This window comes from Alosa sapidissima, chromosome 18 (genome assembly GCF_018492685.1).
Source record: "Alosa sapidissima isolate fAloSap1 chromosome 18, fAloSap1.pri, whole genome shotgun sequence".
Taxonomy (NCBI): Eukaryota; Metazoa; Chordata; class Actinopteri; order Clupeiformes; family Clupeidae; genus Alosa; species Alosa sapidissima.
The window spans coordinates 18342073-18369611 of record NC_055974.1 but is presented as its reverse complement, the minus strand read 5'-3'; the positions used below and the strand labels follow the sequence as shown (position 1 = coordinate 18369611).

At 40.8% G+C, this 27539-nt stretch overlaps 1 long non-coding RNA gene across 1 annotated transcript; it reads right to left on the bottom strand.

The window, feature by feature from the left end:
* Positions 1-17095: 17095 nt before the first annotated feature.
* LOC121689522 lies at positions 17096-20970 on the bottom strand. Its single transcript, XR_006024802.1, has 2 exons — positions 20924-20970; positions 17096-18381 (listed from the first exon to the last, which is right to left on the bottom strand). It is a non-coding gene; the product is annotated as an uncharacterized LOC121689522 (long non-coding RNA).
* Between the last annotated feature and the right edge of the window lie 6569 nt (positions 20971-27539).

Sequence of the window (27539 nt, the reverse complement as noted above, 5' to 3'; positions counted from 1 at the left end):
TATTGTTGATTGTGTCTTGAACACGGATTGGCTGTAGTGTATGATTATTCCTGGCATTACAATAAATTGTTACGTTAACTGTTATTTTTAACATTATTATCAGCGCTGCTAGCGTAGCGGTCATAGGTGATATGAGTTTATGAATTTTGTGTCAACTATTCCCAGGACACTGAAAGATTGGGCTGCAAGAAAGTTGGTGGGCATACATGTAGCCCCACCAGGATGACATGGAACCATTGATTTTTATTTTGGTCCGTCGCCCCTCCACCAGACAGGACCTCCCGAAAGGAGGGTAGGGCGGACACAGTTTTCTGTGAATATCTCGAGAACCGTAGGGCCTAGGAATACCACATATTTCTTGTACTGTACGTTGGGTTCAAGGGGCCATCTCAACCCATACCATAACCACTAATTTATGGTATAGCGCCACATAGTTAAAAATTAAAAAAAACAAAACTGTGGCTCTGTAATCGCTGGTATCATTGGCAGACGTGTTCAGAACTGCACGAAATTTGACCTGTAAGGTCACCATGACACCCTCTGAATGCATGAGTTTCGTGGAATTCCATTTATGGGGGGCCTACAATAGATTAATTTAAGTGTACATTTAGTACACAAAACAGCCTGCAGATGTTGAGTAAAGGGTTGCCAGATGAAGTTGAAATGTGCACAAATACATACACACACACACACACACCTCCACATGCACAAACACACACGCCCACACACACATAAAGGCACACACACCACACACACACACACACAAACAGTCATGGACACACACAGGCTTTTACACACGCACGCACACACACACACATAAACACTCATAATTGCAAAAGGGTTCTCGACTGTTGTAGAAAGAAATGGCTAATCTTACTAATGTGATATCATTTTAAAAGACTAACTGAAAAACATTGGAGAACCCTTTTGCAAGTATGCACATAATGTAATCTGAAAACTGCTGCAAATTTACACATACATCAAATAAAGTTTACTGCAGGCGTAGGTACAAGTTACACAAGACAGCTACAATAAGCACTTCAAGTGTCTATGGTAATTGCCCACATCTTGTTTGGTTTGTGATACATTAGCTACATTGGTCCCGGAACCTGTGGCTCACCCTGTCAACTTCCCTAACAAGGAAAAGTAGCTTCTGCTCAATACTCTGGAGTATCTCTCTGGAGGGGCTGTTCAGACCCTCTACAAGGCAAGGATAGCTGCAAGCCTGCAGTAACCGCCAAGGTGGCCTAACACATGTTGCATGGTTGATTTGCACCCAGGACCACCGCCACATGTAGCGCACACGCGGACAGGTCTCATGTCTATGCCTAATGCCTCTGTACTACGCACATTAAGCGTTGTTGACTACGGCCATAGTGGGATACGTTACGTTACGTTACGTCAGAGATGGGGACTTTTTTTTACTTTTACATACACACACACATAGCTGCTATAAAAGGGAACCTTTACAAACAGTTGGAATTTGTTGGTTGTTCAAATAAAAGATAAGATAATTCCTTGCACACCTGCCATGATTATGTAATGATTACCATCAAAAGAGGAAGCTGAAATTCTGGTGTTGTTGCTAGTTTGTTTTGGATGAACTAGAGTGGTGGACACCAACATTTTGACGATTGCCGTGTTAACCAGAAAAGGGACTCAAAGTAGCCTGGAAAATCCAGACCCTGATAATCTAGAAAGATCAAGGGTCTGGCAAAGAACAATGTAATGGCCCAACTCAAGGGGCGGCAACAAGCATGCATTTAAAAATCTCACTGCACGCAATTGGATAACACTAGACCATGTTTACTCTGAATGATTTCGGACTTCGACGCAATCGGATAACACTACGACCAATGTGTACTGTCCTCCAACGTTGCAGCGTTGTCTTCATCAGTTTAGCTGGTTCCCCGGAATGCAAGGGGGAAAAGTAACCTGCATCATTGCTCTTTGCCAGAGTGTTTCGCAGAGACAATTCCATTGTGCTCTCTCGAGAACTCTGGATTTCCAGGGTAGACTCAAAGTGCTAAATACCGGAATTATCCTTTAAGCTTAATGCTTAATTAAATAGTGATCATTTACCTTTGATGGTGACTTTTTCATGCAGAGCGCTGCACATACAAACTCACACACACACACACACTGAACAACGACACAACTGATAGGAAATAGCTGCCTACAGGCTCTCACCAAGTTCTAACTACATGCGATGCGTACAAGCATTAGCAATAAAAAAACAGTTTAATTAGGCTACATTGTTTTCAATTGGAATAGATAGTCTGACAGTATGCAATGCAAAGCTGGTAATTTGCTACGGTGTCCAATGCAATGTGATGTTTTGATCAGAACTTTTTTCGGATGCCCTGTTTTTATTGTCTTTCTGTCGCTCACATTGCTCTGCTATTGTGAACAAGAAATATGACGCATATTTAACGGATTCATTATAGACAGAGAGCAAAAAATAAGATTGCTCTACCGCACACTGTTGACGTTCGATTTTATTCAGAGCGAACAAAATCGATTAAACGTTAACAGTGTGCGTTAGAGCAATGTTCCTGCAATCTACCTGCACCTAACCAAGCTGTGCGTGGATCTTGGTTACATTTTGAATAGACAGAGAGCATTCAGTACTCCATAACAGTTGCTTGCTCGGATGCAGAGAGGATTCCCTGTAATACACTGGCATTCTTGTCTGTGCATGGCAGACACACACATGTTGGCACGGGCCACTCACATGGCTATTGCATGCCGGATGTGGCCCACAGGCTGCTATTTGGGGAACCCTGCTGATGGTAGCTACAGAACATGCTTTGAATTCATAATATTTAACAATAGAGTATAGGGACAGATCAGATGGCCAGAGACTTGAGACTTGACTTGAACCTGCCCCTCAAAGACTCGAGACTTGACTTGAAGTTCCAAAAAAAGAACATCTCTGTGTTACGTTCACGCCTGCATTCACGATTCATGCTCCACGTGCTCAGAGCGGTCTCGTGTGTGAATTGTAAGGGTGCACCGATCCAATATTAGGATCTGATATCGGCCCCAATATTGACAAAATAGCTGGATCGGAATCGGATCGGAAAAATGAACAGATCCACAGGCCGATTCCAGCTTTAAGCAACATGGAGCGAGCCACAGAGTCGGCTGTGTGGAGATATTTCAGGCTTGCCATGCCAACTAGCTTGACGGCTGTTTGCAATGTCTGCAAAGTAAATGTTTCGAGGGGTGGTGGTAGTACTGCAAAGTACAATACTACCAATTTAATCAAGCACATCCAAAAGCACCATGCTAAGAAGCACACTGAATTCCTACAGCTCAACAAAATCAAAGGAGCAGGAGACAATACAGCCCAGCATCTAACTTCAGTGGCGCATGAAAGCATTGGCAACAACACAGAAAGTTTTAGAATTCATTGACAAAATAGCTCAGTTGTTGAAGATGAGGGCTTCCGTCGGCCATTGAAATTTCCAAATAAATATACGACATACTATGTTAATTGACATGGTGAATGAAAATAATGGAGGAGAGCTAATATAATATATAATATAAAGGCATGTTTGCCTCAAAATGGACAAAAATATTTAAATATAACAAAGTATAAGTGTCTCATTAAATGTTTTAATTTGCATATGTGCCATGAGAATAACAGGTAACCTTCCTTTGACTGAGTATATTGAGATACCTGTTGTGTTTTCTGAATGCTCCCTTTGCTCTCTTTAATGAGAAGTATGTTTGTTCTAAGACATCTGATGGTGCTGACCCCCAGGGGGATACCAACACAAACATGGCCTAGGTCAGGGAAATGGTAAGGGGTTTTGTGAATATTCTTATCTATGTTAATACTAACTGGTTGGATGGATCGCTATTAGGGATGGTACATCCTGATTTGGGATCCTACCATTGAATCTCCTGGCTCCTCAGACCTTCATCCGCTGCATGGACGCAGTCCTTGCACCAATGAGGGGACTCCAGATATTGAATTATCTCGACGACTGGCTCCTTCCTGTGTGCTGCCTCAGAGCATCCATGTGGCTCTACTGTTGTAGGACATCCATGGCTTGGGCCTGCGTCTCAATCACAAGAAGAGCAAGCTCCAGCCTTCCCAGTTCACAACCTTCCTGGACTTGACTCTGGACTCCAGGAGGGATACAATTACCCTCCCTCCGGAGAGAGAATAGTCGTTCGCTGCTTGTCTCAGCCATTTTCATCTGCTGTCCCAGGTCGACTGGAGGCTCTGCCTTTGCTAAATTTGAAGATGAATACTTGCCACATCAACACCATGAAGGAGATGTAGAGTACAGATGGTGCCTAAACAGTTTACGGAACACTCTAAAGTATCAGCGGAGGACTGGGAGCAACATATTACAGCATAGGGTGATTGGTTTGAAGTAGATGGCATGGCAGTAATATTTAAATCAGGAATATTTCTGCCACATTTAGGCAAGCATCTTTATTTACATAATAATAACAGTGCCCATCAATCATCAAGACTCCTGCTGTGCCTCCATGTGGCAGCTCATGGTAACTGGGAGAATACAAACCAGGCAAAATCAGCAGGGGATCTCGGAGTAAGTGGTCCCCAGAGGTGTAGTCATATTGTTTAGACTGTGACTTCCCAACCACTGCCATACACAAGTTAAAATGTAGAATATCCAAAGACGACAAAACTCCAAAAATGCAGACACTTTTTTTATTTCAAGTCTCTAAGGGCAGACATTATTTGTTTTTGACCCTCCACTATTGCCTTTTGGCCCTCCACAATTTTCTTCAGGCCAGTCGTGATGTCTGCTAGATTTGAGAGTACCTTCTCAAAATTCCTCCTCCTTTTCTCTTCCAGTTTTCTCTGCCTCTCCAGATCCGGGCGCACCAGGGACTCGAGCGCAGCCGTCCTCCTCTCTGCATGACTTTCATAAGTGTGAAAGAAAGGAGAGGTGGGCTGGTCTGAAGAGGCAGAATCTTCTGGCAGCTGGGAGCCGGTCTGCCTAGGCTGTGGATCCAGCCGACTGGGGAACAAGGGAGTGGAAATTACGGTGCCCTCCGGAGCACTCCCAACCCCTGATCCCCCGAAAATGTCATCCATGTGCTGTGTGACCAGACAGAAAGGTAAATTGCAAGGCTGAAATGACGACTCATACATGGCTTTTGTGTATGTGAAATGGAAATGTTTTGCACACAATTTCAAATCTTAATGAGGTAAGGTAACAAAAACACATTATTCTTACTGCATAGTACTCCCATGCAATCCTCTCCTCTCCTGTTGCCCGGCATCGGTCCTTCACTCGTTTGGAATGGTGATTTTCGTGTAATAGGCATGCACCATTATTGGTGCAGTACAGGTGATGGTGTGACTTTAAGAGTGAGATTAGAAATAAGTTTATCCAGTGTTTGAGTTCTGTGAATATATGAATACGGGTACATTTATATTAGACATATGTATTTGAATGTACTTACTGTACTTTTTTATTATCAATACAATACCTGGTTGGGTGTGGGAAGGTGACTGCTGGATGGGTGCTGGGTTCAGGGATACAGGATGTCTGGGAGCAGAGCTTGGACCTGGGAGTGGTGGCCGGACAACAGGAGGTAGCTGTGCAGTGGAGCTGGGGCCTGATGGGAGAGATGGTAGTGGCAGCTGCTGCCTCACCACAATGGTGGGGGACAGAGGGACGGGGTTAGTGAAGGTGGAGCTTGGGCCTGATGAGGGGGTTGGTGGTGGTGGTGGTGCCCGCTGCTTCACCACAGTGGGGGTTGGTGGTGGTGGCCTGCAGAGTTGGAATTCAAACAAAGGAGTCATGGTGAGTATGATTGAGTTATAAGTTAGGCTTTATAAAGAATAAAAGTCACTTGAAATGGTGTAACTTGGATACCTTGTATGGTTGCGGACTCCCTGACCTGCTTAAGCGTCAAAGCCAGGGATTCTTTGTCTAAAGATAATCATCCCAAGAATAAGTTATGTCATCAATGTTTGAGTACATTCCCTTTTTCCCCTTAAAACAATTGTACTGTTCACTCACCAGTCTTGAGCCTTTCGGCAAGTTCTTTGGACACCTTAAGCGTCACTGTCCCCTCTCTGCAAGGGCGTAGATTTGCGTGGGGACCGTAGGACGTGTCCACACCAATGTCAAATTATGACTGAAATGTCTCCACCAATATTCACGTTGAAATGGGGGGAAAAGCGCTCACATGCGCTACACAAAGAGTTAAAACATTTCTCACTTCAGTGCTGCAGATAATCTCGTACAGATCTTGTAATGTGCAGTAGCCTATAAGGGTAAATCGCGCTGATTTGAAGTTACCTATAATAACTACCAGTGAGCCGCAGTCTCCTGCGCAGCATGGCGCAGCGCTTCAGCTTCACTTCACTACAAGGCATATGAAGTGCGTCCAAATTCACCCATTCTTCTCTGTTGAACTCCTCGAGAAGTAGGCTACTCATCACACGTGTCACATGAAAGAGCCTTTTCTCAGATTTTAATCGGTGCTAGCTAGCCACTATTTGCTGTGATAAACAGTTCGCGAGAAAAATAACTTCAATAGATTTAATAATTATTCTCTGCGCCCATCTCCACATCCATTCGTCTCGGTGGAATATCGTAGGCTACACACTCTTCACGCAACACATGACAAACCATATATAAGAATAAACAGCAGACCTTACCGAACACAAATGTGTAATGCATTCCCCTGTACAGTTAGCTGTTCCAGAGTAATCCAATTTTGAAATAAATTGTAGCAAAATTCAACATGGTCTTTCGGCTTTAAGCATTTCTTATAACTGAGCTGTGCTTACATCGCCTAGATATCTGTAAATATTAGAATCAGAGAATATACAGGCAGCTCATGGTTAAGAGTTTGTCGATGTAGCCTTAATGATTTCTTTTCACAAATGCTAAGCATGCATTTAAGTTTTAAACATGCATTTAAATTTAACTGAGCTGTGCCTAAATAGGTCAATGCATAATTTCATAACAGACCAAATAGAAAATAAATGCTAAATGTTAAATATAGCCTACATATCTGTACATATTAAAATCCGATTATGTAGGCTACACAGGGGTGCTTTTCCCAAAAGCATCGTTGCTAACTACGGTAGCAACTAACATGGTTGCAACTATGTAAGTACGACACAACTGTTCCCCAAAACGATATTGTGAACTATGGTGGTGGAACTTACATAGTACGATGCATCGTTACACTACGTCAGTGTTTCCCAAAACCATAGTAGCAACTAACGTTCGCAACCACTATCGTAAAGTTGTGTAGTTACAGCTACACCTCTCGACCTGTAGTATGTAGTAAGAAGCATAGTTGCTGGAGACGACGTAACCCTGATGACGGAACACGCAACGGACAGATGGATGAGAGGTAGCCATTAAACGATCCCATAACATTGCTGTGGCATACGATACCATAGCATTGCTGGAGGCTACGATTGCACATTGCTGGACGACGTTATGTGGTACAGTGGAAAATGAAGTGTTGTGGAGTTAGCCTACAACAGAGCAGTCCGTGCTGAAGTATTATGGTGGCCGCAATCATCTGTGTTGTTATTCATCGTGGATTTACATGTAGCCTAATGCTAATGTGTTAACACCCGTTAAGTTATCTGGTGATAAACCTTTTGAATGCCAACGGTAATGTTATGTGAGGCTGCCATTGTAATTGTTATAAAAGGATAACGTTACATTGTAGTCGTATGTTAAGTGTGTTTAGATGAAGCATCTGCTAATCATACACATAGCTCACGGTATATGGAATCTATGTAGCCCATAATGATATGGTGAAGTGACTGCTGTGGCAGAGACGGTAGCGTGTGTGCTTTACATGATAGTGGTTACGGGTTCTAGACTGAGTCGATGGTTGTTAGGCGAGTACGCCTGTGGAATGGGGTTTGTGTTGTATCTTGTCTGATCACAAGCTATGTTTAGCGAGTGTATAAGTTAGGCTACTCTTAATCAATATACGATTTTGATATTTGAACACATAGCTGAATTATGTTGTTACAATGACATTGGAGAATGCTGCTGTGAAGTTGAGTAGCCTTTAAGACCTCTGGGACTTGGTGGATAAGTGAGCATGCAGAGTGCTGTGGTCAGTGTCAAAATGTGATATGATTTTCACTGATTTAACTTGTCCTTCATGGCCCAGGTAGGCCTGTCATGGGAGGCGGAAAAATGGTAAGTTGCCTTTGCTTTGTGACCTTCCAATCTGTGTATTTTGATGTCATGGCTCATAGGAAACGTGTGTGTGTGTGTGTGTGTGTGTGTGTGTGTGAGGGATCATGGAGAGAAAGTGATGGTGGGAAAGTTAAGTATATTTACCCCCCACCCCCACCAAACTAAAAGAAATGTAAAAAACAGAAACAAAACTGGACAATTTCTAATAAACAAACATAAACAAAAGGGGGAAAAAACAGGGAATGTGGCAGGGAATTGTGGGGAATGGGTGTTTAGGGGCCATACATATGTGCAACTAATTCCCGGCGTGCTTCCAGGCCAGCAGGAAGGTGTGCAGCAGCCACTGGAATGACCTCTTCCACCTCCTCCACTAACAGCTCCTCATCAGCCGGCAGTGGGATGTGATCCTGAAGGGCCATGTTGTGCAGAAGCGCCGTCACCAAAACTACACTGCACACCTTTGCAGGATGGAGCTTCAGGACCACCAGCGCACCAGTGGATTTGCTCACACACCTTTCCACATGCCCAGGGCCCTCTCCACAACAACGCAGGTCCAGCTATGGGCGTTGTTGTACCGCGCCTCTGCCTCGCTGTTGGGCTCCTTGATGGAGCAGTTGACATGCTAGTGTTATCATAGGGGTTTGATGGAATAAAGTAGGTCTTGAAGTAGGTCTTGAAATGTCAGTGCACTCAGGGGATATAGACATGCTTTTGAAAACAACAGTATAGACTTTGCTACTATCTCAGCAGCAGAAGGCAACAACATGAGCAACTCCTACAGTAACACTGTGTGTGAGTGTGTGTGTGTGTGTATGTTGGTACAGCTGGCGCAGATCCTTCAACCATTTGAGCATTAATACATTTGTGCTATATGAACTGTCATTTTGTGGTTGTGATTCAACACACAACTTCATAACTACAATGGATAAAAAGATATGGTAAAAAAAACATTGTATCTGTTCATTTAAAATATCATGAAATACTTGTGTGTGGTAACAGTATTCAGTTTTTCAGTGTCACAATGAAAACACATAACACATAACAAGGGCAACATTGGGAAAATGCTGCATAAAGGCATGAAAAAATTCAATTGAAATGAAGGGCAATCATGAAGTAAAGTATTCATTTATATAGTGTTTTAGCACAGAGTGAAACCCAAAGCACTTACCCGACAACATGTTGTTCAACATTGTTCGTATAGCCATATTTATTCTGCTCTTACTGTAAGCTAACTGCTAAGACACTGCACATATTTATATTTCATTTATATTAATCTAAACCACTTTATGCAAACCAACTGTATACTAGGCTACTGTCTACACTGCACTATATTTCTTGTCCTGGCTATGCACCACCTGTTTATACTTTATATATCACATTGCACTTTTCTGCTTTTGGCACTTGGTTAGACGCAAAGTGCATTTGGTTGTCTTTGTACTTGTGCTCTGCACAATGGCAATAAAGTTTAATCTAATCTAACCATGCCAATTTTCATAGAACATAATATACATTTATCCTAAGCCATTGATAATGTCCCTGTGCATTTTCAGACAAATAACACAAAAGCAGTAGGGACCACGCGACTGGAACCCATCACAAATTCCAGTGAATATCAGTAAATCATGTTCAGTCAAGAGCCGATCTCATCGAGCTACAACGGCTTGTAAATGCAATCAAGCAAAGTGGTATTCATCATCAGTGTTAGTTTATTTGCCTTATTCATTGAAACAGTGCGTGACCTGTTCAATTTGCGTAGCTTATAGACAATGGTATCATGTTGGAAGAGCGCATATGGAAAAAAAAACATCACTGGACCACAGAACTAGGCTACTGTGGGCCTATAAGGTAGGTTAGTAAGCATATGGTCTCCAATCATTAGTTCAAATTAGGACTAGGCTACAGGTTCTAATCGATCATAGGAACATTTAATGATTGAGCAAATGATCATTATGCAGGCCCGAACGTACGACTGCAAGATCCGAAATGCAGATGTCTATCCTTTCACGCCACACTGTCGCGCTACAACACACGTAAAAGTATTGGCCATTGGTATTTATATGTGGTGTGTTTCATTAAATGTGTAACTTATTTGTTCACATTTCCTCGGTTGGCGATTTATGCTTCACTGATTAAGCTAATTAGTAGGCTACGTTCAATAGACTGTGACGTTATTATTAAAATGATCATTATTATGCCTATTATTATTTTGAATAGCCTAATATATATATTTTTAAAAAAGCATACATAGCCTAGGGCCTATTGAAATTACTGCCTATTGTTGTAATAAGTATTATCATCATTACAGTGCATGAAAATGCACTGTACTGTTCTTCCAAGGCTTTTTACAGTGCATGAAAATGCACTGTACTGTTCTTCCAAGGCTTTTTCTTCTTCTTCTTCTTCTTCTTCTAACGCAGTTAATGCAGCTTAAACCGTTTAACGTAGAAACTTCATTCAAACTATGTTACGTAGGTCTTACTTAGGACATGTGGGCTTTGTATTTTTCAACTTTGTAACTTTTATACTTTTTAAACTATTAATTAAAAACTAGTCAAAATTTCCCCATAGACTTAACATGGGCTGATGACATCACAATAGAGCCGTTAAGCAATTAGAATCCTATGGCAGGTGTTCGGGCCACCTGGACCAACTGCCAGTCTCAGGCTTTAAGCATACAAACTGGCCCTATTAAGACTACACATCCTGTTCAACTGCTTCCTCTGCCAAAAACTGTTTCAAAATAAAAGTCCTCACTATAATATTTTACTGTTAAACAATTTAACCCTTTAAACCATAGACATAATATACATAGACGCCGCATTGGCTGCTGGAAACAAGAAATGCGGCCGCCATCTTGGACCGGTCATACTCCTCATTGCGTTGCAGCAGAAAACACAAGATGACAGCACTGTGCAGCATGTTCCTGCTCAAATCGGCGGACCATACTCGGGGGATTTACTTTTCACAAGTAAGATTTAACATTACCGTACTATTGGTTGTATTTTGTATTTTCGAACAATGTGGCCAGTATCATAGCTACATGTATGACCTTTGCAGCAAAAAAAACCGCGTGAAAATCTGTTCGGTATTCAGTGAGATATGATTAATTAAGTGTGCTGACAGCTCATTGCACCGGCCAAACAGATTACACTGAGTGGAGTGGATGACCGGTCCAAGATGGCGGCTCCAAATCTCGTCAGCGCTAGTAGGGAGCAGCGGTCGATGCGGCGTCTATGTATATTATGTCTATGCTTTAAACTACTAACTGTTCGGCCATTGTAACTGTTACTTGTCATCAACTATGACTCCTACCCACTGTAGCTAGTTAGCTAAGTTAGCTAAGTCACGTGGTTAGCATAATTAGCATGCTAGCATGTTAGCATGCTAGTTAGCATTTTTAGCAAAACTGCTTAAAATGATTAGCTAAGTTAGCTAAGTAATGTGGTTAGCATAGTTAGCATGTTAGCATGCTAGTTAGCATTTTTAACAAAACTGCTAAAAATGATTAGCTAAGTTAGCTAAGTAACATGGTTAGCATAGTTAGCATGCTAGCATGTTAGCATGCTAGTTAGCATTTTTAGCAAAACTGCTTAAAATGATTAGCTAAGTTAGCTAAGTAATGTGGTTAGCATAGTTAGCATGCTAGCATGCTAGTTAGCATTTTTTAGCAAAACTGCTTAAAATGATTAGCTAAGTTAGCTAAGTAATGTGGTTAGCATAGTTAGCATGCTAGCATGTTAGCATGCTAGTTAGCATTTTTAGCAAAACTGCTAAAAATGATTAGCTAAGTCACATGGTTAGCATAGTTAGCATGCTAGTTAGCATAACTGCTAAAAATGATTAGCTAAGTTAGCTAAGTCACATGGTTAGCATACTTAGCATTTTAACATTGTTAGCATGCTAGTTAGCATACTTGGTTAACATTATTATCTTTGTTAACATAGTTAGCATAACTGCTAGCAAACATTAGAGCCATTCCAACTGTCAGTTATCGTCAACTATCTACCTAAATAATTTAACCATTTAAACTATCCACCTATTTAACTGTTCAGTCATTCCAACTATATTAAACCTCATCTACTTAGCAACCAATATAGTTTGTTTTTACTCTGTATGATTTTTTTACATTATATTTTTGCATTTTCATGCACTGTATTTCCTTCAGGAAATGCTTTTCTAGTTATTATTATTATTATTATTATTAATGAAATAACTGCTGGGCCCAGGAAACGTCATGCAATGTCAAATTTCATTACTTTTAGGCTAAGTGACTTCATGACGTTCGTGACGTTCGGCTCTAACCTACATAGCCCGACTTTCTCCGAAAACATCTGCAACCATTGTAGTCTGAACTATGTTGGTTGAAACCAACATGGTTCAAACTACCAAAGTACTATGTAAGTACGACAGCTTTGGGAAACAGTCGTAACTTACATGTTGGTTAGTTAAACGATGCATCGTACCATGTTAGTAAAAAGCTAACCTCCGTATTTGTACGGGAAACACACCAGGGGGTCGTTTCTAGAAAAGTTAGCAACGATGGTGCTCAACCACCATGGTACGACGCAACTTGCGACTAAACAACGACATTGTTACACCTGTTTCCAGATAGCATCGTACCTGTGTCGCAATTCGCTACCTCCGACGTTCGAACACTGTAGTTCCAACAATGTTGTTAATGATGCAGCGATACATATCATTGGTGGAAACAGTGGAAACGTGTAATACCCTACCCCCTAGAAATGCTCTGCCACGGCCTATGTTGACATTTTGTGTGATTAATGCTGGCATTGTCATCGTCATCTGCAAAAACCTAAACCTATTGCAAGTAGGCCTATATAAAACATTTTACTGAAGCCAACCATGTGCCATTATTTGTGTTAAATATCTAAGTTGGAAAAATATATAGCCTGGACGAATGTCTGGGTAGGCTATAACAAATAGTATCAATTGTCTCGTGGCTTTTCGGCAGCGCGTCAGAGCACTATGCGCTCGGCCGGAGTTCGCGTCCTATCTCTTCTTTTCACCTCTGAGTAAGAGTAGGCATACGAGACACAACAATAGGTTTTGATACATATTTATGTATATAGTTATTCTAAATCGAGAGACCATAGGTACAAGACATCAGTCAAAAACAATTGAATCTACGTGTCACACTAGTTCACCTGCAGGTAGCGAGAAGCAAGAGGACAATCTCACATCATAAGAAAATCGAACCTACAACGTTGGGATAACAAGTCATCTGCTTTAGCCACTACACCATTTATCACTGCTGTTGTAAGAGTCTGTGAAGATTATAATACTAAGAGCAAGGCAATACTCGAATTAACATAAATAGCAAGAATGAGCCAAGTAGGGGAGTCAGTGTCTTAATCAAAATTAAGCTACAGGATAGATCAATCATTGAATCACGAGATAAACATCCACTTCGCAATTTTTGGTTAGGCGGTTGTGATTTTTGGTTAGGCACTCCGGACACCAACAGGAACTACCAAGGAACAACACAAGTGCGACTGCCTAGGGGCAGTAGTTCAAATGACCAAACTTTGTATCCTTTGACCCCAGAATTCTACACTTGTTTGCGATTGAGAGTTCGAACTTCCTTTTCTAGAAACACCAAATCCAAGAACGATGGAGCAAACTACCAAGGTTGCGACGCAAGTTAGCAAACGACGCTTTCTAGAAACGAGCCCCAGTATAGTTAGATCAAGTTGGACAGTAGCACATTTTCATTTTATATATCTATAGTGGCTGGTGAAAAAGTTGATTTTTTTTTTTCTGGGGGGGGGGGGGGGGGGGGGGTTAGTAGGTAGTGTCCCCACCAAAGCTCAGAACAAACCTACGGCGTTGCCTCTCTGTCCTGAATTTTTAGGGTTTCCATCTTGTGACACTAGTGGGTTGCAGCTTTTTGGCCATATATAAAGGTCTTAGAGTAACGGCCTAACATAGAACACCTGTTCCAATCTAAATATGTGACCAACCGGTGACCAACAGATTTTTGAATTTTTCAAAATTTTGACATATTTAGGTTAATGACATATAGGCTGGGCCTAATATTTTTTCCCCCTAAATGATGTGCTGATATGGGGATATCATTGAATATTCCAGTCACCTTTGTTGTCTATGTGGATTGCACAACCAAATAACATGACCTAAATCCCAATTGATTGTTGGAAAGTTCTTTATTGATATTTCCATACAAAGGATGTGGATTATAATAAAGGAATGAATACATGAAATTGTCCTCATTGGTCAAAGGGATAAACACAAATTGGGGCTCATTTCCGTTGTTGTTTTTGAATGTATGAGTGTATGAAGGAATGAAACAAAAATACAAATTACAGTCCATTCATCCACTCCAAATGTCAAGCATCCCAGAGACATTTAAAAACATACAGAGTCAAACAGAGTAGCCTATAAGTAGGCCTAGTGCATGTAAGTAGGCTACAGTGCATAGGACACTGTAGGCCTACTGCTAGTCTTTTGGGATAGGAAAGGGGGAGGAGAGGGACCCAGTAAAGAAGGAATAGTGAAGCTATAGCCTATCACTCTATGTGGATATTATCACACATAATCAAGCATGCTGCATGCAAAGGATTGTGAATAGCAGCAAATCTACTGAATAAGGATTAAGTAGCATAGTGTTTTGGTCTCCAATCTGATTACTTATTTGAACATTTACTTTCACACCGTTAGCACCTTTTAATTTTTGGACAGACAGGTGTGAAGAAGAAACCACAAAAATCTACTTATGGTTAACAAGATTTGATCTCCGGTCGGCCGATCGCTAGACTAACGTGTTAGCCACTTCACCAACTTAGGATGATGCACTGAAGAAGCAGTATATAACTTATTCTAACATAAGTCAATAACCTCAAACGTCTTTTTATTGTTTCTAAGAAATGAACACTGCATTGAACTGCATCCAGATGTACAACGGAAAAACATTAGCAAAGAAGGACATTACTGTAAAGCAAACATATAAGATAACGAATGTGAAAATCCCATAGACTGTAGGGACAATCCTTAACCCGCGTCATTTCTGTCTGAAGCCTGAGGACCAATTAGGAGAAAGGTATGTCGTCACAGAGGCGGTTCCATGTTGGTGCAGCCGAGGAAAGCCAAATGCGCAAACCGATTTAAGGCTCAAAATCCCCGCGGGATTTTAGTCATGTGATATGGTAACATCATGTTCAGTTCCTCTCCGGCTGTCAGAAGTCGGACAGGATTTCTAACCAGTATGCATTGCGTCCATCCCAGTATGCATTGTGTTCAACCCAGCATGCATCACATCAAGTCAGATCTGCACAGATCTGCCTCAAGTCGAACATGCCTAATAAAATCACACGCAAGGCAGCATGGGAAAACCCAGGCTAGAGTCATCATAATCATCATTATCGTCATCATGGCATGTCACACATGCTCCATCACTGAGTTTTTGTTATCATGTAGGCTACACTCTCCACCCATGCTCACTGTCCCTCTGCTCTGAATGCTTGCTTAGGCCTACAGTACATCTCCTCGTAGATCAAACTTCAACATGTTGCTGACATAGGCTAACGTACTTGCATATTGATGTTATTTTTGCACAATTGGCACTACCAGAACCCGTCGCAATTTCAACGTGTAGGCTACTTGATTAACTATTTTGATACGCTCACAGATTCCTGGCTCTGAGCCAAAATGGGAGGGGTGGAGCCTGACAAGCTATTATCAGTCCAGTGTAAGTATGGAAAATGAATCAATGGGCCTCTGACTGTCCTTGCTTTGGGCCGACCGTTGGCCAAACAAATTAAAATATAGGCTATAATCAGCCTACTCTATCAGCCCAAAAGGTGTGTCGGCCCACCGGAAAAATGCCCGGTATGCAGGGGCGTCGGACTGGGGGTAAAACCACTACTGATTATAGGGGCCCAAGGGGAGAGAGGGCCCTTGAGAAGTCTGGAATATATATTATTTTACCTGGATTGAGGAACATAGGGGCCCATCAGGACTGCCTATGCAGGGGCCCAGGATCTTGTGCTACGCCCCTGCCGGTATGCCAGATGGCCAGTCCGCCCCTGGACACATCACATAACCCGTGTGACAGACTCCGTATCTCAGTCCTCCTACATGATTATTTAGGCAGATCAAGATCCATATTTTGGAATTTGACTCACTTTCTTTTCCGTTGTGAGATAGGGGTGAGGGTCTACAGTGACATGAAAGTTTGTGTCATTATTGTAGTGCCGAAGGCCCTGGCCATTGAAAATTAAAATATGGACAGTGCAGATGAGATAACATCAAAATGTCAGCTAGATATTAGCCAGATCTGCCCCTTGCAGAAATACAGAAAAAGTATTTGGTGGCACCCTAGATTTGCGTCATGGCACTGACTTTGGGAAAACCTTCCCTAGAGGGCACATGGTAAGGAAGACTTTAGGGCACTACATCTCATTTTGTTCATCTTGAGATTTGTTCCTTTTCATTTCACAGAAAGGCACCTGTAGGGAAACTCAAGTTTATCCATTGTTAGGGCACCTACCACATATTTTTCACTGCAAGGGCATCCATTTGAAACCTCCCTAAATTGATGCAGTTGCCCCCTCTGTGCACACCAGTGCTACAGCCTACAGGTAGTATTTTGCTTAGGAGAATCAAATAATTCTTCTGAGATGTAGAGTTATGGTAACACAACTTATCTTTGCATAAAGTAGAAGCTTGCAGAAACGCTTGTGTGCCATCCCTTATCTTGATATGAGTCTGGACACAACTGGCCATGTTCTCGTGGTGGATCTGAGAAACAGCTGTAATATGCTGATGGTGCTGATTGTAATAGTGATTTGAGCTCTATGACACACTCAGCTCTGATGTGTTATCTGCCGCCTCTAAGACATTGAAATTATCTGCCCTGTATGTTTAACAAGTACACATCCTCAGATTGTATTTGCTTTATTGATCTCTGGTAGGCCCTAATTGCCATTGTTTAGTTGTGGAATCTTTGTAGAAATAGTCAGATGAAGCAAAACATGAACCAGTTAAGCAATGTAATAACAAACATAAAATGTAATAAAAACATAATAATGTTAAAGCCATGACTACACACACAGCATGAACAATGCATAGAAATTGTATGATGTATGCAACCTGGATGTTTGATTCTATAGCCACAATTTACATTACATTATACATTTGGCTGACACATTTTTAGCCAAAAGCGACATGACAATTCTCAACAATTTTAGGACAATTTAATTTTTAGGACATTTTTTTTACCAATACATTGCTATTTTATTTTTATTTAGATAATTTATAACACATAACCCCTGCAGATTTAGGAGAATACCCCACTCATGATTATCTGTTTACAGCCTGCCATGGTATAAGCTGGAGATACAAAGCTATGACACACTGAATTTATTGTTGTTATCAGAGGTAAAAAAAGATGTTGGTAGGAGCCAAAATCAGGGAAGGTTAATAACACGACACAAGATGAAATGCAACACTAACTGAAATAGGTTTATTTTACAAGTAATAACAAACTGAATGTGTATGACAGCCAGTAAATGCAAACATCACCTGGTATTAAAAATAAAGGGCTCTAGGTCAAAATAAAAATGATGGAGACAATCTTTATCAAGTCTAAAAATGGGATTGCAAACAGAGGACTGGCATTTGCTAGCATTTGCTGGCATTTATGGGGTCCATGATCCTGGCCATTGTATTTCTCATAGTGAACAGGTAGACACTCAACATTTCCAATGGTATCACAGGCCAGCATGACCTTTTGCTCTTTTGGTACAACCTCAGTCACCCTACACAGCGTAGCGTCGCTTGTGACATGAAAAACTGTAAAGGTTACCTGACTAACACAGAGGTTATCTTTATAGACAAAACCTTGGCCCTTGCAGATGTACTTGACTTTTTCTTCATCATTTCTTTGGAAAAAAGACTGGACAGGGACTCTCCCACAGAGTCCTTTTTCATCCAGGTACTTGCTCCATTCTATTTTGTCAGCAATATCGAAATTAGAATCAAGAATGTGTTTTTTATTGAATTTGTTGTAAGCGTTATTATCAAGGTTCTTCATGCAAGGCAGTGGATTGACTTTCTTTTCTAGCATCACAACAATGGTGTTGTTGTCATGGTGGTCATCATGGAGCTCCGCACTGACAATCACAACCAGTGTGGTGATGAGACACAGGGCCAAAAAGGTCTTCATCTTTGAGAGAGAGAGAGAGAGAGAGAGAGAGAGAGAGAGAGAGAGATTCATTTAAAGACGTGTGTGCATTCAGAGCAATCTGATCCTAGAGGGTTTCCAGGTGAAACGTTCAAAACCAATGCAGATACTTTGACATGAAAATGTTGACTTTTTTTTATATACAGCAAACATTTGATACAAAAAATACACAACATCTGCTAATGATTCACACTAATGGAGGCCACCACAATTAATTGAAGGGGAATCCATAGAAGGTTATTAAATGACATGGCATAAAATCAATACTACATAAAATGCTTCATAGCATAATTGCTATATCTATATTGATTGTACAGTCAGGTATACTCAGAATAAAATAAAGTCAGGTATGCTAAAAACACTACACAAAAACATTATGCTAATGAATGATTTGTTTTTCACCAGTAAAAAAAAACATAACTATGAAAAATAGGACATTTGAACCAAGTGAAAAGTTGAAAGCTAAAGAAGTGTTCAGCAACTATTTACTGTTAATATCCTTGATGTTCTCTCTGTGAAATTAAAACATGATCAACCTCCTTTGAAAAAAAGTAATTTATTTGCAGACTTCAGGCAAAGGCTGCATTCACAATTGCAAAAGCAGAAACCACCTATGTCATCAATGAGTAATACATCTCTATGTAGCTTCCTCTGTCATCTGATCTGCAATCTGATTGTTATTTTCACATTTTATTATGTATAGCAATGTTATATTGTCATTATGATACATTATCACAAAAATCTAAATTTGTAAATATAATTGATACATTTTTAACAGAAGAAAGACATTTGAAACATGTAAAACATATGAACATACCAGGCTGCTCAGATGATAACTATAAAGTGCAGTAGTCTCTGGAACAGAACAGATGTTTTTTGTGATCTCCCCTTTAAGTACCCATTTCAGTTAATAATTATAGATGTAATCGATAGCCAAATGGAAGTTTGTTTATGCATTGATTTGAATCACCCAACAAGGATTCATCAGTGAAGGACAGTATAGTTATTTATAGATGGAGGAGCTTGTTACCTCCAGAGTTGCACAGTCTGAATGAGAACTCTCGTGTTTCTGAGATCTGTATCGAAGGTAATTGCACTGCATGACTGGTTCACTGGCACAATTCAAATTAAACCAAATATGACAAAGAAAATCATCTTACAGCATGCCATGTTGCAATTGCAAAACATGTAATACATAAGGGGAGTAAGTTACAGTTAAACACAGTCAAAGGAGTGAGAACAACCTACCGTTGGATAGAAATGTCCAAATGTAAACACAGACAAATCTACATGTACATGTACACAGACAAGATTTACAGAGTGTGAGCCCCTAAGAATTGAATGTAGACTTTTGTCTTTGAGTCGTCAAAAATATTCCTACAATTCTCAGCTATTGTAACACAAACAATCTGCTGTAAACAAACTGAGTAAGAAAGAGGATGTACAGTAAGAGCTTATTTCAGCCTTGTGGTCACATGCAGTGAAGGTCAGTGGATGTGAGCTGATTACATTATTGTGTTCCTTGTTTCCTATTAATTATTAAAGCATGTTTAGTCACTGGGTGCCTGCAATGAGGAAGCATTTTACAAGATATGGTCAAAACATTTAAAGCAATAAGCCCCAAAATGCCGTAGATTGATTCCAGTGATTTTAGAACAGAAGGGGTGTTGTTAGGCGTTGGCGTTAGGTGTTGTTTAAAGTAGCCTATAAAGTATCTATCTAGGCACAACGCGAAGTGGAGCACATGCTTCACGTGTACTAGCCTACAGTTTGTATGCCCTGTGATATCAGTTGTATTGTGGTTGTGGAAGCCTCTACCGCTTATCCGAAACACATTTCTCCCTTTGGAGATCTAATAAAATCACCTTGAAGATCAACAAAAACTGATTTTTTCATAGATATTCATTTTCCACCTATAAATGGAAGCGTAAGCGTTAGTTCTGTCAGGAAGACTTAATTGGTCACTCATCATTCATTACTTCCGTCTAATCACCTGTCTGCATCAGTCTTTATAATGACATGACTGATATGGTCAAAACATTTAAAGCAATAAGCCCCAAAATGCCGTAGATTGATTCCAGTGATTTTAGAACAGCTAAGGGGTGTTGTTAGGCACAACGCGAAGTGGAGCACAGCTTCACGTCACGTGTACTAGCCTACGCCCTGTGATATCTGTTGTATTGTGGTTGTGGAAGCCTCTACCGTTTATCCGAAACACATTTCTCCCTTTGGAGATCTAATAGTCACCTTGAAGATCAACAAAAACTGTAATCATTTTTTCATAGATATTCATTTTCCACCAATAAATGGAAGCGTAAGCGTTAGTTCTGTCAGGAAGACTTAATTGGTCACTCATCATTCATTACTTCTGTCTAATCACCTGTCTGCATCAGTCTTTATAATGACATGACTGCACCTACATGTTGCTTTCAGGTGCCGATTTTCGATGTTCCGTATCCATGCATGGGTAGCTAGTCATTCACTTCGCCAAAACTTTAACTTGTGATGCAGTCACAGATCTTACCTTACGCTCGTTTTCAACTGTTTTGGATGCATCACCAAAGTCTCGGGCGTTTACGAGAGATAGCCTATACATGGATTTCTATGGAACGTCACGAAAACATGCGTGCGCAACCAAGAGGCAGAAAGCACCATAGAACAGCATAGAGCAATGCAAAAGAGCAAAAGAATAAAATGAGTTTTTGTGCTGAAAATGGCACCAATTCGAAATCACGATGGTTAGAGAATGTTAAATATGTTCAATATCCCTAACGAAATGCATGTCTTTGCCAAAAATGACAAAATACGATGTTATATTAATAATCCAAATGAACATCAAACTTTGAAATATAGTCTGAAATGAGATGTTATTATCATTGAGACAACAGGGGTATACAAAAAAATCCGATTGTAGCTTACAGCAGCCGACTATTTAGGTTAAGTTTATAATGTTGTGGACGGCCACCAAGCGTCTTCTGCCTCACGGCTGCGCGCGCATCTAGTTTTGTTGGTAAACGGGAAACCCGTGTATATGGCTATCTCTCGTAAACGTCGGACAGTAGGTAGGCCAAATTGTTGCCACTTGTTCGGGTTGTCCGCTTGGTCTTATCAACGGGAAAAAAAACAAGTTTCACGGCTTTTGAAGGTTTCTCTTTTTTACCCTAGTCTCGTTAAGATCCTAGTTGCTTAATGATGTTACGTTCGTATTGCTAACAATGCATTGGTCGCTAAACCTTCTGACGGAAAACGTCAGACTTATTAGGCTACAATGTCACCATAAACACACAGAACCCTCTTAAACCTGTTATTCCAGTTACTGTAGGCCTATCGACACTCGCGATGGTTTGCCTTATGGCAAGCCGATTGAGCATTTATTCTGATATCTTGATATCAGGCATAATTGTCATGTAGGCTACATGTAAGCCATTTTTGTCAACTAGTTAACTAGTGAGACATGTTTGTGTGAACTAGTTAAAGTGAGGGCCAAAATATGCACACTACTTAACTAGTGGGAGCCAAAAGGCTCACTAGTTAACTAGTGAACACATTTTAGCTTCACTAGTTAACTAGTGAGAGCCAGAAATGTCTACTAGTTAACTAGTAAAGGCCAAAATGCATACCAGTCAGCTAGTTGAAGGCTTTTGGGTCTCACTAGTTAACTAGTGACAGGCAAAAATGTGCACATGTTTACTAGTGAAGGCAAAACACCTCACTAGTTAACTAGTTGCAGTAGGTCAATGTCACGTTAACTAGTGAACCATAAATGGCTTACTAGCTAGCTAGGTGATGGCAGTAGGCTCACTAGTTAACTAGTTGATTCATCATTTGTCCAAACTAGTTAACTAGTGAGGTCATAAATGTATACTAGTAAACTAGTTCAAGACAAAATTCACACTAGTCAACTAGTGGTGCAGAATTCAAATTGGGAGGTGGAGAATTCTGGAAATTGAGGCTTTCTATTGGCTCCCTATGTCCAAATAGAACATGACAACCAATCACAGTGCAGAATTTCACAAAATCCCACCCACAACATTTGCATGTGGCACACAAGTTAACATGCTGGCCAAAGTTACTCGAGCTAGTAAACTAGTGGCTTCAGTGTGACACTTACATGTAAACTAGTGAAGGCAGAACTGCTCACTAGTTAACTAGTGAAGACACAAATGCCCACTGGATAACTAGTGAGGTCTAAAAAGTGTCACTAGTTTACTAGAGTGCACCAAAACACCCACTAGTGAACTAGTGATGGCAATTTCCATTTGACTAGTTAACTAGTGAGGTGCAAAAAGTGTCACTAGTTTACTAGTGTGCCCCAAAATGCCCACTAGTTAACTAGTGAAGGCCATTTCAGCCCCACTAGTTAACTAGTGAGATGCCAAAATGGTCACTTGTTAACATGTAAAGGCCAAAATTGGGTATTTTGGCCTTTACATGTTAACATGCTGACCATTTTTGTCCATTAGTTAACTAGTGGTTAACTAATGGCAAAAAAGGGTCAGCTTGTTTCTCTTTTTAGGTGTAACTAGTTAACTAGTGAACACAATATGATTGCCACTAGTTAACTAATAAGGCCCACAACACCCTCACTAGTAAACTAGTGGGTATTTTGGCTTTACATGTTAACAAGTGACCATTTTGGCATCTCACTAGTTAACTAGTGGGGCTGAAATGGCCTTCACTAGTTAACTAGTGGGCGTTTTGGAGCACACTAGTAAACAAGTGAGACTTTTTGCACCTCACTAGTTAACTAGTCAAATGGAAATTGCCATCACTAGTTCAGTAGTGGGTGTTTTGGTGCACACTAGTAAACTAGTGACACTTTTTATACCTCACTAGTTAACTAGCGGGCAGTTCTGCCTTCACTAGTTTACATGTAAGTGTGACATTGGAGCCACTAGTTTACTAGTTAAAGTTCCTTTGGCCAGCATGTTAACTTGTGTGCCACATGCAAATGTTGTGGGTGGGATTTTGTGAAATTCTGCGCTGTGATTGGTTGTCATGTTCTATTTGAACATAGGGAGCCATTAGAAAGCCTCAATTTCCAGAGTTCTCCGCCTCCTAATTTTAATTCTGCGCCACTAGCTGACTAGTGTGAATTTAAGCTTCAAATAGTTTACTAGTATACATTTATGACCTCACTAGTTAACTAGTTTGGACAAAGGATGCATCAACTAGTTAACTAGTGAGCCTGCTGCCATCACCTAGCTAGCTAGTAAGCCATTTATGGTTCACTAGTTAACTAGTGTCATTGACCTACTCCAACTAGTTAACTAGTGAGGAGTTTTGCCTTCACTAGTAAACATGTGCACATTTTTGGCTACTTTTAACTAGTGAGACCCAAAAGCCTTCAACTAGCTGACTGGTATGCATTTTGGCCTTTACTAGTTAACTAGTGGACATTTTCTGGCTCTCACTAGTTAACTAGTGAAGCTAATATGTGTTCACGAGTTAACTAGTGGGCATTTATACTGTCGCTAGTTAGCTAGTGTGCACAAACATGGCTCACTAGTTAACTAGTTGACAAAAATGGCTTGCATGTTGGCCTGATATCAAGATATCAGAATAAATGCTCAAGCGGCTGGCCAAATTACATAGAAGTGAACAAGTGGGAATTTGACATTCAGTAGTCAGCTAGTAAACATTTTTGTACCTTACTAGTTGACTAGTAAAATATAGAAGTCTTTAAACTAGTTAACTAGTGCACATTTCAGTGTCCACTAGTTAACTAGTGAACATGCTGAGCATTACTAGTTAAGTAGTAAGATATGAAACATATGAACTTGTTAACTAGAGAGAATTTGGGCCTTACTAGTTAACTAGTTAGCATTTTGGCTGTCACTAGTTAACTAGTTCACACAGAAATGGCTCACTAGTTAACTAGTGGACAGAAATGGCTTGCATGTACATGACAATTATGCCTGATATCAAGATATCTGAATAAATGCTCAATCGGCAATACAGCTTTGCTAGGTCCACATCCTAGGCAAATTGGTTCGCTGGTTAGTCTACTGTTGTGTAGCCTATGGAAGGCCAACAGGGACAAAAGTGGCTACTTTCCTTGTTGTCTGCAGTGCACTGGTCTGTTATGACTCCAGTTCAGGAGACGGGATGTTAGTTTGCAGAGATTTATGGTAGGCCTGTTGGTAGGGTATTGTCTGCAGGGCTATACTATCGTCATTAATCCATAATATTTCCGATGCACCTGAAGGCCATGATTAATCCATTTTCATTCTCATGTCTGGCGTGTCATTGTCTGTTACTGTCATGGTTAAATGCGTCAACATAATATGTAGGCCCATACATTGTTGATTTAACTAATGTATAAAGAGGAAAAAACGCACGCACATCCCGATCTAATCCTGGGTGCTGGACAAAACACTTACGATGAGAGAGAGGGGAAAAAAAGTCGGCAACACCAGTATATGCTCCCAAGTTATAGTTTAATTACCGTGACGTTTCGGGCCCACTCAAGCCCTTCATCAGACGTGAGTCAACAATCCAAAGACACCCATATATGTACAATTAAGTGATCACATGATCACACAGTGGTGTTACACAGGCAAGTAATTATCCAATCACAGCAATAGCCAATACATGTTCAGTAATGCAGTGCATACATACATCCATACATATATCTACATTTTCCAGAAACACCTACATACACTATATACAAAAATTACAGGAATCCAACAACTACAAAAAACATGACCTCATTCTCTGTCCACAGGATACACAACGGTCAGATGTCAAAACAGACTGTGCAAAATTGTGCAAAATAGTGCAAAATGTGCAAATTGGCATCCATTATCAAAATGTGCAAATTGGCATGTCGGCATTAAACACATGTTCACTTATAGTAGCTGTCCATAGAATAAGCAAGTATACACAAACCCCATATCACAAGTCACCAGCTCGAGGTCATACAAATAGTCTGTGCAAAATTGGCGTCTCTCACCACATTGTGCAAATTAGCATCTCTCATCAGGACTCATCTCATGTTCACTTACAGTACATATCCATAAAAATGTGCAAAATGGCAGGTCTTTATCACATTGTGCAAGTTCACGTCTGTATCAGAACTCATGTCATGTTCACTGATAGTACATATCCATAGAACAAGTATGTCTCCACATCTCATATGTCGAACAACAGCCAGCGGTAAGTATACATAAGCCAGATATCAAAGAACAGTCTGTGCAAAGTTGTGCAGCATGGCATATATTATCACATTGTGCAGATTCGCGTCTCTTGTCAGGACTGTGCAACATGGGGCCCATGCTACAGGAAAGGCCTAAGATCGAAGTCCTCATTGAGGCCGCGTGGTGACCGTGTGTCTAATGTATATATCCAATATGCCTCCCTCTTAAGAAGTAATGCATTAACATCCCCTCCCCGACTGGGTGGTTTGATCAGTTCAATTCCTGTATATCTTAAGGACGAGACATTGTGCGAGGCCTGTGTGAAATGAAGTGCTACTGGACTTCTAATGTCATGGAGACGGATATTGGATCTATGTTCAGAGATCCTCGTTTTCAGAGGTCTAATGGTTTTTCCTATATAAGCCAATCCGCATGGGCATCGTAGCATATAGACAACATTGATGGATGTACACGTTATAGTGCCTTTTATGTGGTAGATCTTTCCAGTGTGAGGATGGTTGAAGGTTTTGGTCTTGTGAGTGAAATTACATTGACTGCAGTTACCACACCTGTAGTTACCAGTGGGTATTTTGCGTAAGAAATGTTCTTGTTGTGGTGGGAGATGTGCTCTGACCAGCATGTTCCTCAAGTTGGGTGGTTTTTTAAAAACTACCCTAGGAGGTGAGGTGAAGGTAACCAGTGTGGAATCAGACTCAACAATGTGCCAGTGTTTTTGTATGACTGCTTGGAACGCACATCCTAGTGGCGAGTACTGTATGACACAGTTTATTCTAGGTTCTGGTTGGTTTCTATTCTTTGTCTGTAAGACTTCTGCTTGTGTAGTCCCCTTGAACCGCTGACCGGCTCGAATTACCCACTCACGCTTGTATTGTCTTTGATGAAACCTCTGCTCTAAATCTCTGGCCTGCAACTCATAATCAGTGTCTTTGCTACAGATGCGGCGAATCCGATTGAACTGTGATATGGGAAGACTCTTTTTGAGTGGGACTGGATGGTACGAATGTCCATGGAGTATAGAGTTTCTGTCTGTCTTCTTACGGTAGAGAGTTGTACCCAATTTGTTGCCCTCCCTGAAAATAAGAATGTCCAAAAAGTTCATTTTGTGTGCATCCTTTTCCATGGTGAATTTCAGGTTGTAGCTCGAGCTGGTGACTTGTGATATGGGGTTTGTGTATACTTGCTTATTCTATGGACAGCTACTATAAGTGAACATGTGTTTAATGCCGACATGCCAATTTGCACATTTTGATAATGGATGCCAATTTGCACATTTTGCACTATTTTGCACAATTTTGCACAGTCTGTTTTGACATCTGACCGTTGTGTATCCTGTGGACAGAGAATGAGGTCATGTTTTTTGTAGTTGTTGGATTCCTGTAATTTTTGTATATAGTGTATGTAGGTGTTTCTGGAAAATGTAGATATATGTATGGATGTATGTATGCACTGCATTACTGAACATGTATTGGCTATTGCTGTGATTGGATAATTACTTGCCTGTGTAACACCACTGTGTGATCATGTGATCACTTAATTGTACATATATGGGTGTCTTTGGATTGTTGACTCACGTCTGATGAAGGGCTTGAGTGGGCCCGAAACGTCACGGTAATTAAACTATAACTTGGGAGCATATACTGGTGTTGCCGACTTTTTTTCCCCTCTCTCTGATTTAACTAATGGCAATGTAAATGTTTCATGGCTGTTTATTTGCCTGCGTGCCAGGTCCTTTCGAAAATTCTGCATGCATGCTATTCTGTATGTCTCCTCTCTAACCACTCCATTCCTCCTTGCAGGTCCTCAGGCTGTAGGGACTAGTAGCCTACTAGAGCTTTCCACAAACTCTTTCTCTGCAGAAAGAGCAACACCTCTAGCAAGCACAAAGTCTTCAGGCCAATACTGCACCCAGTCATTCACCTTTTTTCCAAGCACAATGCACTGTGCTTGTCGTCATTCGTAATCCCCCATTAAGTCATGGCA